The sequence below is a fragment of the Gracilinanus agilis genome, chromosome 4 (assembly GCF_016433145.1).
Source record: "Gracilinanus agilis isolate LMUSP501 chromosome 4, AgileGrace, whole genome shotgun sequence".
NCBI lineage: Eukaryota > Metazoa > Chordata > Mammalia > Didelphimorphia > Didelphidae > Gracilinanus > Gracilinanus agilis.
Genome location: NC_058133.1, coordinates 67,666,522 through 67,682,539, shown reverse-complemented (window position 1 = coordinate 67,682,539; position 16,018 = coordinate 67,666,522). Strand labels below are relative to the sequence as shown.

General features: G+C 35.8%; 1 protein-coding gene and 1 pseudogene across 1 annotated transcript in view; both read right to left on the bottom strand.

Annotated features, from left to right (window-relative positions):
• Positions 1-16,018, bottom strand: part of KLHL20 (kelch like family member 20) — a 62,861-nt gene that overhangs the window by 30,270 nt on the left and 16,573 nt on the right. The gene's annotated exons all lie outside the window — the stretch shown is intronic.
• LOC123244497 lies at positions 2,844-14,104 on the bottom strand (annotated as a pseudogene).

Below are 16,018 nucleotides of genomic sequence, written 5' to 3'. Positions count from 1 at the left end.
GTGACAGCTAACATTTTAATGATACTTTAGAATGAGCAAAGTCCTAATGTATATCAACTCATCTGAAGTAGCCTAATCTATACATGAACAATTTTAATTATTAGGAAATAATTCAGAGTTCTAAAATCAGCTAAAATTTTTCTAATTTTGACACACTGGTTATAGTGTTACCCTCTAGAACTACAAAGAAACAAATCTAGTCCTTTATCCATTGATGATCTGTCAAATATTTGAAGATTGTTACTATGTCCATTCTAAGTTTTCCCTTCTCTAGGCAAAAAAAATGCTCAAGTTTCTTCAAGTGTTCTTCATAGTGTGACTTAAAGTCTCCTCTGCAGACTTAATTTGCAATATACAGGAAGAAAGGTCAAATGCAGCAGAAAGGTAAGGAACAAGAAAAGACCATCCCATTTGTCAATTAAGAAATCACTGGTAACTTTGAGAAAACACTTTTTGTTGAATCATGACATTGGAAGCTACACCACAACTGGTTTAAAAAAGGTAAGAAGAGAGAAAATACAGGTACCATTTGTAGACAACTTTTTCTAAGAATTTGGTTGAGAAAGGGAGGAGAGAAGAAGCATGATACCTTGAAGGAATGGTAGGACCTAGTGAAAAAATACATTTTTTTTAAAGATGAGAAAGACCTAGGCATGTATGAAAACCTTAAAAGAAGGAACCAGGGAGAGAGAGGTTATTTTTAAAAATTGAATTTAGTTCAATTGAGAACAAGAGGAAAATTAAAGGAAGATCACTACCCATGACAAAAAATAATAACAGATGACAATGAGAATGAAGAATTACTCAGTTCTTACTTTGTTCTAGTTTTCTTTGTCACTCTGAGAAGGATTAAGGAGAATCCTGTGAAAAACCCAAGGTAAAGGCAGATATGATAAGAAAGTATTACATTCAAAATGAATTCAAGGAATTAGGCTTACTAAAAACTACATATAAGATAATTACTGAACTATCAGTTAGTGATCTTCATTTGAAAGGCCATGAAGAAACAGGTCTTTTGTTGCAGAGGTATCTACATATAGAGGAAATATTTACCCAACATTTGAAAAGGAAAAAAAGTAGTTACAAGCTCTATAATGGTAAGAATATCAACCAATTGTCATGTCAACTCTAAAGGAAGCCACTAGTGGATAATACCAAATTATTCCTTGGTCCTATATTGTTCAAAATTTTTATTAATGGTTTGAATGAATGCATAGGTAGCTGACTTACTAAATTTGTAGAGATAGAGAGGAAATTAGGGATCTAACACATTAGATGAGAAATAGTATTGACAAAGAAAGGCAGCAGGGTGTATAGTGTGGACAGAGTTGGCTTTGGAATCAGGAAAATGAAGTCCCAGGTTAAAGCCTCATCTACAACCTTAGTGTCCCATGAAAGAATCTAAGTTGTGTAACAGTTGCTGAATAGCTCTTAGGATAGTGCCTATGACACATAGGTAAACACTATATAAATGTTAACCATGACTATTACTATTATTATCTGCCAGGAATGGGTCATCTCAATAGGAAATGCATTTTCCATCACTGGATGCCTTTAAGCAGAAGTTTTATGGCAAGTTTAAAGTATCAAAAATCATGGATTAGAGCTGGAAGGAACCTAAAGTTCAAATTCTTTATTTTACTGATAGGGGTACTGAGGCCTCAGAAAGGATAAGTGACTTATTCAAGGTAACACAACTAGTAATTGTTAGGACTTCTAATTTCAATTCAGTGACCTATACTACCTTGCTAGGAAGAATTTTGTAGTTTTTGCAATCTATACCTTTATCTGGTATGGATTGGAGTAGGAAAACTTTGAGATCCTTTTCACTCCAAAATTAGGAATTTTGAAATTATGGTCTGACCACAAAATATATTATTTTTGATTATCCATCATTGTGGCATATCATCCATTAAGGCTATTTTATGATTTTTTTTGAAAAGAATGAGAAGTTATGTAGAGCCAAAGGGGTATATAAGTGAAATAATCCTTTTCTGACAAAACTTAAGTGTGTTTGTCAAGTCTTTTTTTTTTCTTTATGTGGTCCTGAAGGCAATTCCTATGTGTTCTGAAGAATAGCAGCATCACTGGGATTGATTTATACTCCCCCATGTAATATGTGAACATTTGAAGAAGCTAATATCCAACTAAATACATACTTTTTCATATGTTTGTTTAAAAAAACTATCTTACTGTATAGTCATCTTCTATAACAGCTATGGTTGTATGTGCTTAAGCTCATTTCTGTCTTAGGCTGCTGGGCTCATTTAAAGCTAATGAGGCATAGGATCAACAGTCAACAGAGAGGGCTTCCAAGTTACATAAGCAACAAGATAGTAGGATAGATATTTTGCCTGATCCCCAAGATCTCTTGAATGTCTTCTAAATACAAATTATATGCCAAAGATAAAGCAACTTCAGTTGTTTCCATGGTCTTAGGGCAGTGATGGGCAAACTTTTTAAAGAGGGGGCCAAAGGAAAGGAAATGCTCATCTGTCAGTCTGTTTCTAAGGCAGCTCTTTTGAAGTTTCATTGTACTGTATCCTACTCATTGTATTCATCAGATTAGGAATAATGCTGAGCAGCTGGATAGAATATTTCAGGCCTTCCCCCCACCCCCAATCTGGCCCTCAGGCAGGCCATAGTTTGCCCAGCATTGGTCTAGGGCATCAAGAATCCAAAAGGTTAAAAAAAACAAAAACTGTAAACTCCAGACACAGATGCTCACTCAGTAATCTCTCCCCCACCTCTCAATTCCCTCTCCCTCTTTTCTATGCTATAGTGACCCTTGCTCTAGGCTGTGGTCATTTTCTCAGGTCTTAATAGCTAACTTGGCCAGTCTTTCAGTAGCAAAATTCTGCTGAGGGTTGCAACCTGGAAACACCAATGCTGCAAAGCTCTGAACTAAGATCAGCAATGATTACAGCGAAAGCAGGCTCTGACATGTCAGTCCTGAGCCAGAGGACTAAAAAACAGAGGGAGTGGGATGAGTCACCAGGACAAGGTATTGTGTGGGTGGAGAGCTATGCAGCATTCCACCAAGCCTGAGGAAAGAGTATAGCTTCTAACTAGAGCCATTTCAGATCACCCAAAACTCATTTGTAGTAGAGACCTAGGCTGGTGAACCAGGAATTGTCCAGTGTGGGAGGGGACTGAGATACTTTAAGCTACATCCCCAAAGAAACCACAATTAGAAAGGAGGGAGTCAAAAGTGAGCTCTAAGGAAAATAAGAGGTGGGTAGGGTGGGCAAGACTGAAAGTACCAAAGATTCAAGGATGAAGAAATCTCAAAGACAGATAAATAAACAGAAAAATAGTAATTAGAGGAAAATGAGTTCAGGCATCTATGAATTCTTTAAAATGAAGGATTTGAAGTGAAAGAAAACTTTATGGAATTTGAGAACATGCAACCACAATCTTTTGTTCCTGAGCAGTTTAAAAGAGAAATGAGAATTATGAGAGCAGAGCGTATGTACTGCACAGTAAAAATAATAAGCAGAATAGAAAAATGTGAACCTACAATGGAAAACCTCACCAAAGAAACAAAAGAGAGAACAATACATTGGGAATCTAATTACAAAGAAGTAAAAGGCAATTTAGAAGAGAAGCAAAAAACAAGAACATTAAAAGAAATTATGCTTACCATGTAAGCAAAACATTTGAACCTTGAAGACAGGATATGTAGAGAAAATCTAAGGAGAGATAGATATATTCCTCTAGAACAGGGGTTGGCAACGTATGGGTCTCGAGCCACATCTGGCTCTTTTGAGGGCCAGATATGGCTCTTTCTGCAGGAGCCATAAAGTCAATTTTTTTTTCAGGCGCTGTTACAGGAGCGCGCACTGTGAGTGCTGTACGGCTCTCACGAAATTACATTTAAAAAAATGTGGCGTTTATGGCTTCACAGCCAAAAAGGTTGCCAACCCCTGCTCTAGAAGAACATGACAGGACAAAAAAACCATATAATAATAAAGGAAATAATAAAAAAGGAACTAACTAATCAGAACTTCTGAACACAGAAAATGAAATTCCAATTGAAAGTATTCACAGACTGCCTCCAGAAACAAAACCAAACAATACAATGCTGGAAACTCCAAGACACATAGTGGTAAATTTAATTCAGACACAATTCAGTCTAATTCAGAAATAAGTTCTGCAAGCCATCAGAAGTAATTCAGGATGCAAGCCAGGATAACAACCTATACAGAAAATCTGAGACTAACCATGCAAGAAAAAAGGTGGACATTCAATAATAAAGAAAAGTTTGAAACATTTTTAGAAAGAAAACCAGAATTAAAGGGATTTCAGAAACGAAGATATTTGCCTCTTGAACATAATGAATAAATGCAGAAGGCAAGGACAGAATCAGCAATAGAATGACAACAGAGAAACCAGGAAAAGATTTCTTTCTAAATGTACAGAAAGAGACAGGGGTAAAGGCAGAAATCTGATGGAAAACAGTTGTTATGGAAAGAACTTGACTAAAAGTGAATGCTTCCTTTGTGGGACTTGTTACCACTTGAATCCTTTGTATTTTGCTTTGCACCAAAGTCCATTAGGCTCTTTACCACCTGAGAGTGTCCCTTCTGGCAGGCAAGATGAAGTGGGGCAGCCCAATTAACATTCTTGGCATCCACATTGGCACCATGCTTCAAAAGGAAGGAGATGATGTGGGAGGCCAATAAGAGAAACAGAGTCTTAAATAGATGAACATCTGAGACTCCCCTTTTGACTCCTTTTCAAGATCCACACCTTTTCTTAATAACATTATATGTCCCATTGAAAAGCTTTAAACAAACCAGCAGTTACTAGGTTAACAATTCCTCTACAAGAAAATTAAGATCCATAAACTCTAAGAATATTCCTAAGTCAGCCAAGGTCAGAGCTAGACAAAACTTCATCCATCCAGGTGCAGTCCTCCCTATAAAAAATACAAGACTCAATTCATTTATGATATCTATAGAATATAGTTATGATTCTCAGAATTTGCTTGCTGATATCCAGGCGGCTAGAATTCGGCCTTGGACCCTGTTCTATCTTTACTTTGAAGCCTCCAAGGATTTTCTTTTGTGTGATTTGTAACCATGAGCTGTAAGTTTTTCTTTGTGTTCTTTGTGTGAAAATATATATATAAAAAACTCCATGCTCCTGGAGCCAGAGCTGGAAGCATGAAGTAAAAGACATTTCCCTTGTCCTGTCCTTATTTCCTTATCAACTAAACTGCCATCAGATTATCAGAGATGATAAAGAGATCTCCACAAGGTGAGATCAGTACGACCATGCAGCATAGTCACGTGCAGTGCAGTGAAGCCATCCTGATTGGTAACATTCACTCCAAGGCCATTGGCAGGAATTCTTTCAAGCTTCTTTTGTCGTGGAGCACACTTTGGACACTGGCATAAGGGGTGACAAAATTCAAGATTTGCTGTTCTGGCAGTATCCTCTCCATCTTCCTAGTCTTCATCCATCCACTCAAGAGGTATCGTACCATTTCTAGATCTCCATCAGCAACAGCTCTTAAAAGTTTTTTCCCCCTCTTTATAATTATTTTTTACTTCTTGTTTTAAGTCTGCACAAACTGAAGACAAACTTGAGATCAAGGAGGCTTGACTGATGGAGTCCACTGAACATTGAGGAGAACAAACAGGGGACTCAGAAGATCTTTTCCCCTTTCAAAGGGAAGGTGACTGGCTTCCATGACAGATACAATCTTAGAGTTTAATGCACATTTCAGTGGTGTTTCTTTCATTTGGTTCTGAAGCTCAGTGCTGGCTCCATTTTGCAACAATACTTCTATGATGCCCTGATAGCGGGCATCTATGTGAAGAGCAATGTCTCCTTTTCCATTACCAATATTTAGTCTGCAAGAATGCACATCATAATAGACTAAAGCCTTCATAAAATCTTCATGACCATAAGTACAGGCTAAATGCAGGGCTGTGTTGCCATTATTGTCTTGAACATCTGTACCTGCCTTGTAGTGCAATAATAGAAGTGTAACACTCTGATAGTCCTTCTGACAAGCCAAATGAAGAGGTGTTGACCCATGGTAATCAGTTGCATTCACTACAGCCCCTTTGGAAACCAGCAGATAATGCTTGCCCACAAACAACAGCTACATGCAATGGCGTGTTGTCACTCTGGAAAATGGAGTGACAACTGAAGGATCATTCAGCCTCCCAGAGACCAATTTCTCACAGTTGTCACAGAAGCAAAGAGGACGGCACAATTTTTGAATGGTGTCTTTATCATGGTCATCCTGACACGAAAGTTTTTCTATTTCTTCCTGGAAGTACTGTGCTTAAACAAACAGTCAATAGGAGTTGAACTCATCTGGGATAGTAAATTCATTCTCTGTCCAAGAGACAATTTGTCACTAAATCCCTCAGATTCAGGAGGCTTTTCAGAGAGATTTCCTTGTTGAATATACTCTATCACAGCCTCTATAGAAGTCAGACAGTAGCCCAATTCATCTTTTGCTGAACTACTAAACCTGAAGTTTTTGATGTAAATCAAACTTGCCATCCAATTTGGTATCTCTGTCTTCACAAGTAAATACAGCAGGACAGATAGTAGATCATTAGTATACATAGTCTCCATGTTAACTCTTTGGCTAGGAGATCGCATAATTAGTTGTACCACTTTTCAAAGACAAACAAACTTCTGTTGTGGAGAGGTACATTTATTCAGTTGACCCAGTTCTCTCTTTGCACTGGGTATGTTGAAGATAAATTCTGGTTTAACACCAATATCCTTCTGTTGAAGGTCTTGAAGGCTTCTTGTAATTTTATTAAAGGCAGCATCCTCACTTGCTTCAATAGTTCCCACATATTTAAATATCAGATCATAAATATCATGATGAATATACATTTCAACTGCTTGTTTCATCAAATTGATCTGAAGTTCCTGTTTGGCAAGCATTTTCAAATGAGAATCTCTTAACAACTGCTGGAGGCATTTAGTATAAAGTGCATTCACTGAATCTATGTAATGACAGAGGCTCTTTCTTTCATAATCTTTGAATGTTTGGTGGAAAGATGCAATATTTTTATCAAATCTCTCTGAATATCTTCCCCAAAATTCTCTTATATCTTCAATTGTTTTCAGCAGAAAATAATTTGAAGAGGTTAGAGAATTTTTGGGAAGATATTCAGAGAAATTTGATAAAAATATTGCATCTCGCCATAAACTGTGTGGGGGTGAAAGTGAAGGGAGGAAGGTAGGATGGATGAATGGGAGAAAGGAGAGAGGAAGGGAAAGGAAGGTAGGTCCCTACTCCCCACCCCCAAATTGACCAGAGCCCCTAATAAATGATCAGAGAACAACTTTAGGGTTTAGAATAGCTAGGTTTTATTTAGATTAGAAAGGGAAAGGTCTAGGGAAAACTAGAAGGTAGGAAGAAAGGGAAAAAAGGCACCAAGAGAGATCTGGGTTCAGCCTCAAGCTGGGGAGAGCAGAGCATTCCATGGTCAAGAGAGCTAGCCCACCTCCAGGGTCAGAGAGAGCGATAAGGTGTCAAACTTTCCCTTTTATACTTTCTCTGACACCTCCCACAAAGGAAGTGGGAGGTGTCAGGGGAAGTTGTAGCAGAGAGAGTCCTAGAAGTTGTAGTCTTCCAGGGCTATAACGATTTCAAATGACATAAACTACATTAAAACATGAGAAGGTACATGAAAGGAGGTGAGGGGAGCAGAGGGACAGAAGAGGAATAAGCAATATGCTGGCATTAAATAGGGCTACCAATATGGAGAAAGTTAGTTCTGTGGTCTCAGCAAGAGCCTATAGGGGAGAGAGTAAGGAGGAGGGAGCCAAGACTGAAAAGGGGAAGAATGGAAAGAAGCCTTACTTTGGAGTTAGGAAGTTCTACTGATGAATGAATGCTCCTATGGGTGAAAATAGATGAGGACCTTACATTGGATGAAGTCTGAGAAATGTGTTTTGTGGAAAGTCTACTTGTTCTAGAAGGTGGGGGGTGGGGTGGGGAAGAGAGGTTCAAACTCCTTTGAAAGAGGCATTACTGGCACTGTGGCATTGAGGCAATTGGCACCTGAGAAAGAACATGGACTTCTAGGCAAAGATAGGGAAGAAAAGGTCAAGAGAGGATGTAGATTAGTAGAAAAGTGGGAAGATTCCTACAATGGGGTAGCATCCTTTCTGACAGCTAAAATAACTGGCATTCTTCTGAGAGAAAGGCAAATGGAAAAGAACTGATGAGGCATGTCCTCTAAGACACTGGCAGAGTGTGTTGAGAGGGCAGAATCTAGAATGGATACCTTGGAAGCTTTGACTGTATGAAGAATATAGAGAAAAGAGAAAGTCCAGATGAGTACCAGGTCACAAATCAGAGAATGAGAGTCTAAAGCTGGGGTCGGCAACCTTTTTGGCCGTGAGAGCCATAAACGCCACATTTTTTAAAATGTGATTTCGTGAGAGCCATACAGTGCTCACAGTGCACTCCTGTAACAGCGCCTGAAAAAAAAATTGACTTTATGGCTCCTGTAGAAAGAGCTATATCTGGTCCTCAAAAGAGCCAGATATGGCTCGAGAGCCATACATTGCCGACCCCTGGTCTAAAGAGAAAAAGAGAAGATGGATAATGAAAGAAATTCTTTTTTTTGAAAAGGGTCCAAAAAATGAAATTAAACTAATGAATAGCACTAGCTGAAGAGAAAAAAGGGGAATCTACTTAAGAGGGAAAAAAGAGGAGGAAAAAATATTACCAGATAAAAGTGGGAGAGAGGAACTAGTAATAAAACCCTAAAGGGAATGGAATTACAAACAAGAAGAGGAGATCAGGGGATGAAGAGTCAGTAGGAGCATAGTTACCTTAAAAAAAAAAAGATTTAGGAGGCAGCTGGGTAGCTCAGTGGATTGAGAACCAGGCCTAGAGACAGGAGATCCTAGGTTCAAATCTGGCCTCAGACACTTCCTAGCTGTGTGACCCTGGGCAAGTCACTTAAATCCCCATTGCCTAGCCCTTACCACTCTTCTGCCTTGGAATTAATATTTGATTCCAAGGCAGAAGATAAGAGTTAAAAAAAAAAAAGATTTAAATTACTATGCTTTAGCAGAAGAGGGAAAATTAAAATTATAAGTAGAACTCCTCCCCATTTTAGAGTTAGATGGAGGAAATATAACCTTAACCCATATAACTTTAAATGTGAATAGTTTAAACAACTTTTAAAAAAGGGAAAAAATGACAGATTTGTATTAAGAAAACAAAACCCTAGGACCCTATAGGCTTAAAAGAAATACACTTAAAAAACAAAGACATACACAAAATAAAACTGAGGGAATGGGGAAAAAAAAACTTTCTAATGAATCAAGTGAATCTACAAATCAGGAGTTGCTAACAGACAAAGCAAAAACAAACATGAAAAATAAAAGGAGATAAACAAGAAAACTATTTTATGCTGAAATGAACCACAAACACTAACCCAATGTCAGTGATAAATTTATACACTCCAAATGCCTTAGCATCCAAATTCATAAAGAAAAGATTATTTGAGCTTCAAGAAGATGTATTATTAAGGAGGCTTCAATATCACTATCAGTTATGGATTAAGTCTTAAGAGAAAGATTAAAAAAAAGAGAAAATATGGAGCTGAACAAATTTCTGGAGAAATAAGTTAAAAGTTATCTAAAAGGGATAGTAAAAATATATAAATATTTCTCTGTGCCATATGGAACTTATAGGAAAACTAAGCATGTATTAGGGCACAGAGATATGGTTAATGAATATTAAAAGACAGAAAATCAATACATCTTTTACAGATCAAAATGCAATAAAAATAGGAATCACTTTAGGAATCACAAACGAAAGATACAGGTCTAAATAGAAACTTAACAACAAAATCTTAAATAATGAGTGGGTCAGAGAACAAATACATAGAAACAACTGAAAACTTGTTATGTAAAAGAAAATGATAATGATGAAACAACATACCAAAATTTCTGGGATACAGCTAAAGCAGTCCTCAGGGGAAAAATCATATCCTTACAATCACACATTAAAAAAAATAGAAAAAAAGAAGATTAATGAACTGAATATGCATTTTTTAAAAAGTAGAGAATCAATAAACAAACCTAAAATAAGCACACAAAAAGAGATATAAAAAATGAGAGAAAAAGGTAAATCTGAAACAAAAAATTCCATAGAAATAAAACTAAAAGCTTGTATTTTGAAAGGACAAGCTGATAAACCCTTAGCTATTTTAATTTAAAAAAAGAAAATCAAGTCAACAAAATAGCAAAGAACAAGATGAAATCACAATAACAAAACTGAAAGCACAAAAGAAATAGAAGAATGCCTTCAAAAATGTAAAATACCCAAACTATCAGGAGTCCAGGTAGAGATTCCAAATAACTTTATCTCAGAAAAGGAAACAAATCTAGAAGTAAAGTAAATATGAAAGGGAAAAAAAATCCTTGCACCTGATGGATTCATAGGAGAATTCCATCAAACTTTTAATGAATAGTTAGTACCTACACTTTACCAACTATTTTCAAAAATTGAAAAAGAACTCTACTTAAATCCTTTTATAAGACAAAAATAGTCCTAATACCTAAACTAGGGAAAGATAAAATATACAGAGAAAACTATAGGTCAATATCTTTAATGAATGTTGACAAATATTTTCAAACAAAATTTTATCAAACTGATTACAGTGATTTATCCAAGAAACTATCCATTATGATTAAGTGGGATTAACATAGGAGATACAAGGTTAACTTTGGCAAAACAATGAACATGACTAATCATATTAAAAACCAAAACAACTAAAACTGCACAATTATCTCAATAGATGCAGAAAAAGCCTTTGACAAAGAACAATGCTTGTATATGCTAAAAACCCCACAGGGTACAGGCATAATGGGGCCCTTTCAAAAAATATTATAAAAGCAACTATCTGAAACAAAAAGCAAGTATCATAGGCAATGGGTGTGCAATAGAACCTTTTCCAATTAATACAGGAGTGAAGCAAGTATGCCTATCTCCCTACTATTATTTCATATTAGTTCTAGAAATGCTAGCAATAGCAGTAAGACAAGAAAAAGTAATTAAGAGAATAAAGATAAATAAAGAGTAGATTAAATTATCTCTATTTGCTGATAATATGATGACTTACTTGGAAAACCCCATGGAATGAGGAAAAATACCAAGAGACAATTAAGTTTTAGTAAAGCTGTAAACTGCATAATAAATCCTCAAAAATCAACAGTATTTCTATATATTAATACCAAAAGAAGGAAGCAATAATAGACAGGGAAATCACATTCTAAATAACTACAAAATTCATAAAATATCTTGGAACCAACCCTCCAGAACACACAAAAGACTTTATGGATTCAATTACAAAGCATTCCTTAAAAAATTAAAGAAACCAAATAGCTGGAAGAATATTCAGTATTCATGGTTTGGCCATGCCAATATAATAAAAATGACAATTCAACCAAAATTAGTTTACAATTTTAATGCGATGTCAATCAAATTACCAAAAGGATAGTTTCCAGAACTTGATAAAAAAATAACATCAAAATTCCTTTGGAAAAACCAAAGTTCTAGAATATCAAGGGAAATGATGAAAAGAAGTGAGGAGGAAGGAGTAAAAAGCACTTCCAGACCTCAAACTATATCATAAAGCAGCAGTCATCAAAAACATCTGGTATTGGATTAAAAAACCAAAAGCTAATTCAATGTTACAGATTAGACAAGAGAAATTCAAGAACAACAGAACTCAATAACCCAGTGTTTCATAAAGTGGAAAACATAAGTTACCTAAGGAAAAACTCCCTAAAAACTGCTGGGAATGGAGAACAATCTGAAATTATGTCGAAAGAGTTATAAAATTGTGTATATCCTTTGACACAGTAATACCACTATTGTGTCTGTTCCAAGGTAATCAAGGAAAGGAGAAAAGAACTTATATATTCTAAAATATTTATAGCAGCCTTCTTTGTGGTAGAAATTGAGAGAATGTCCATCAACTGGGGAATGGCTAAAGAAGTTGTGGCATATAATTTTGATGAAATACTACTGCACAGTAAGAAATAATGAGCAGGTTAATTAAAAACAAAACAAAACATTTAAAGACCTGCATGAAATTTTGAAGAGCAAAATGAGCAGAACCAAGAAAATATTACACATAGCAACGGAAATATTGTTTAAAAGAAAAAACTGTGAATGTCTACCTCTAGAAAAAGAACTCGTAAATTAGAATTATGCCAGGGTGTGTGTGTGGGTAAGGAGGGAGGGAGCCATCTGGGAACCTTAATGTAACAAATTCATTATTTAATTTTTAAAAACTACTAGGAAAACTGAAAGCAGACTGTCAGAAATTAAGTTTACCACACTATACAATACATTACAAATAAATACATGATCTTAACATTAATGGTCATTCTATTAAAAAAAAGTTAGAAGAGAACAGATCATATATCTCTTGTAACTATGGGTATAAAATATACTTGTAAGCAAATGTGAGGAATTTACAAAAAATAAAAGAGATGATTTTGATTACTTGAAAGTAAAAGGCTTTTGCAAAGACAATATAAATGCATCTGGGATTAGAAGGGAAGTGGTTAAATAAGGAAAAAAAATTTGGATCAAATTACTCTGATAAGGGTTTGATATTCAAGATACATTAAATAAATATACATGTTTTAATAGCCATTCCTCAATAGATAAATGGTCAAAGGATATGAACAAGAGTTTTCGAAAGAATTGTCAAATATTCACAATAATATTAAAAAATGCTTCAAATCACTAATAAGAAATGAAAAATTTAAACACTCTGAGGTTTCACCTCATATCCTGCCATAACACAAAAAATGGCAATAGCTATTGTGGGGGCTGGGGGAAGACTGACACACACAGATATATTTTTGGTGGATCCGTGAAATGTTATAACCATTTTGAAAAGCAATTTGGAATTATTCAAATAAAGAAATTAAAATGTGTATACCCTTTGAACCAGACTTACTGGGCTTATATATCAATGAATCCATTGATAAGAAAAAATTTTCATACACTCCAAAATAATTATAGCAGTATTTTTGTGATAGCTGAAAATTAGAAACAAAATAAATGCTGAATGGCTAAACAAATTATGGCATATGAATGTTTGCTGTAAGAAATGATGCATGTGACGAATATTTAAAAGCATGTAAAGATCAATAAGAACTGCTACAGAGTGAAGTAAGCAGAACCACAACAAACATAGCAACTACAACAATGCAAATGGAAAGGACACACCAAAACATCAAAAGTAAATGTAACAAAATTATTAAGATCAAATGGGACTTGAATGAAGAGATATAAGAAGATAACCCTAACCTTCCTCTTTATGAAGGTGGGAGGTCCACAGGTGTTACAGATTGCATATGTTTTCAGACTGTCTCAATTTATCAATTGTGCCGATTTCCCAGCCTCCCCAATTCCCTATTATTTGTCATATGAGATAGTTCTCAAAAAGGGAATGGGGGAAGGATACATGGGATACTATAATGATAAAAAACAGAAAGCATCAATTAAAAAAAAAAGAAAAACAAACAAAAGTCAATAGAAAAGGGGCTTTTGGTCTCCAAACTGGATATGTCCTGAATTGGGGGTCAAGTTCAGGAAATCTCAAGTTTATAGAATAGTCAGGTTCATGCTGCATGAGTCTTGTAAGGTCAGAGACAGCAGTAACATGCTTACCAATTGAACAAACATTAAAAACTTTCGAGGTGCAAAGTTCTGTAATATGCTCTGGTGATACAGAAACAAAAAAAATTAACATTTTCCGTCCTTGAAAACCCCATATTCTACTGGAGGTGGGCAATATAACATGTATGCAATATAAAGTATACATAATAGTGTAATAATATAAAGAAAGAGAAAATGATGAGAGAATCAGGAAAAGTCCTGTGTAAGGAAGTGACACTTGAGCTATGAATCTGAGAGAAATTATGGATTCTATGAAATGGGATATGAATAGGAGAACATCCCTGATAGGATGGCTTACTAGCATGTAGGCACACAGAAGCAATTTAATGTCATATATGGAGGCCAGCCTGATTGATGGAGGGTGTAAGGAGTAACACAAAATATGGTGGGAACCATGTTAACTTTTCTAAAAAATAAATACTAAAATTGTGTTAAAAAAAATATGGTGGGAAAAATAGTGACTGAATGCAACAAGCAATTTTGTGCTTTATCCTAGAAGCAATGGACAGCTATGGGAGATATGAATCTGTGTGAGAGAAGACAGGATCAATTCTTAGTACAGGATGAGCATTTGGCAGCTGTTGTCAAGGACAGAGTGGAGAGGGAGAGCAGCTAGAGGTGGAGAATCCAATCAGAAGGCTACTGAAATAGCCCATGCAAGGGGAGATGAGGACCCAAGTTAGGGCAGAAGCTGGATAAATAGAGAAAAGGAGAGTCCAAAAAAGATATGGAGGTAGCATCAATTATACTTGGCAACTCAATGATTATGGGGGTGGAGGAAGATTCAAGGATAATCTTCACACAAGGATATAAAAATCTAGGTGTGTAGAATGATGGTGGTGGTACGAAGAGAAATAGAAAAGTTAGGATGAGGGGTGAGTTGGAGGGGAAATATGATGAATTCTGGTTTGGAGACCAGTTTCAGGTGTCTATAGGGCAACAATTTAGATTACATGATCTCTGGTATCCCTTCTAATTCCTAATTGATAATCAAAGTGTTTACCTCATTTCATCCTGAAGACACTATTAATGATGAAAATTATTGTTACATAAGCTGCAATTTTGGAAACTGTAATATCACAGGATACAATTTGTAAATGTTTGTTAAATTTAAAAAGTTAAGACGAATTGTAAGAATTGTTCAGTATTTTTCCAACACTGACCAAGGAAGGGCTCTGATTATAACAACCAGTACTGGTAACCTAGGCAGAAATGTCCCTAAGGGAAGAAAAATAAAACATCAGGATACATTAATTTGATATGAATATATTCTTGGCAATGTCTGATTTCCTTCTGCTGGTTCTTTCGTCCACTGTGTTCACTTCACTGTGTGTGTCTTGGGAGTGGGAATGGTTTAGCAATGAGTATGAAGGGTATATTTAATGTTTAGTGATTGACTGTGCAACCTCAGAATTGCCACAGAGAGAGCATCTATGAGGTAGCAGGATGGAACAGAAAGAGAAAGTTATTTAAATGCTCTGGGTCTTGTTTCCTCATCTGTACAATCAATGAATCTATGCAAACAATATTAGTTATCTATTCAGGTGATCTTCCTTTGCAAATTATTGTGCCAACTTTAGTGTATAAGTCAATTTCCTTTGAATTTGGATAATATGTCTCTTCCCCACAGCCTGAACATCTGTGGGTGAATTAATAGTTTCAGAACTTGCAAGGCTGAGTACTAGATCCTTGACTATGGTATTCCCACTAAAGTGCATTTACTCACTCCATAAGGCACCATTGAAATGAGTGGTAGCTCATACCCCATCATTCCAACATGGTCAAATGATGAAATGCTGGCAAGTTAAGACTACCCCCGCCCCTTCTTGGGATATTATTTGTTATATATTAACAAACATGAAGCCTAAGATAGTTATTTTTGGGGAACAGATTTATTATTTTATTGGTATAGTGAATCTCTGATAAGAAAATTCCCTTTACCAAGGAAGAGTGGAAGCTGTTTTGCAATTAATATATAAAAACTTAAGGCTTTAATGAGTTGTGTAATTCCTTGAGTCTTGTGACTGGCTAGAATCACACAGCCTGTGTGGGGTAGAAATAGGTAGTCTTCCTGATTAAAAGGTTAGATCTCTGTCTGCTACATCATGCAGCCTCTTGAAATCAAAGCTATTCACATGATTTATTTTATCCCATTTATTTCATTTACCGAATTATGAGAAACAAGATCTTTATAGATATATGAATAATTCTGTGACTGTAAAGACTAAAGGTTGGAAGTAGTAATAATAGCTGATGTAGAAAGGCCACTGATGGCACTTTTAAGGTTTGCAAATGTGATCCCCTTTGATT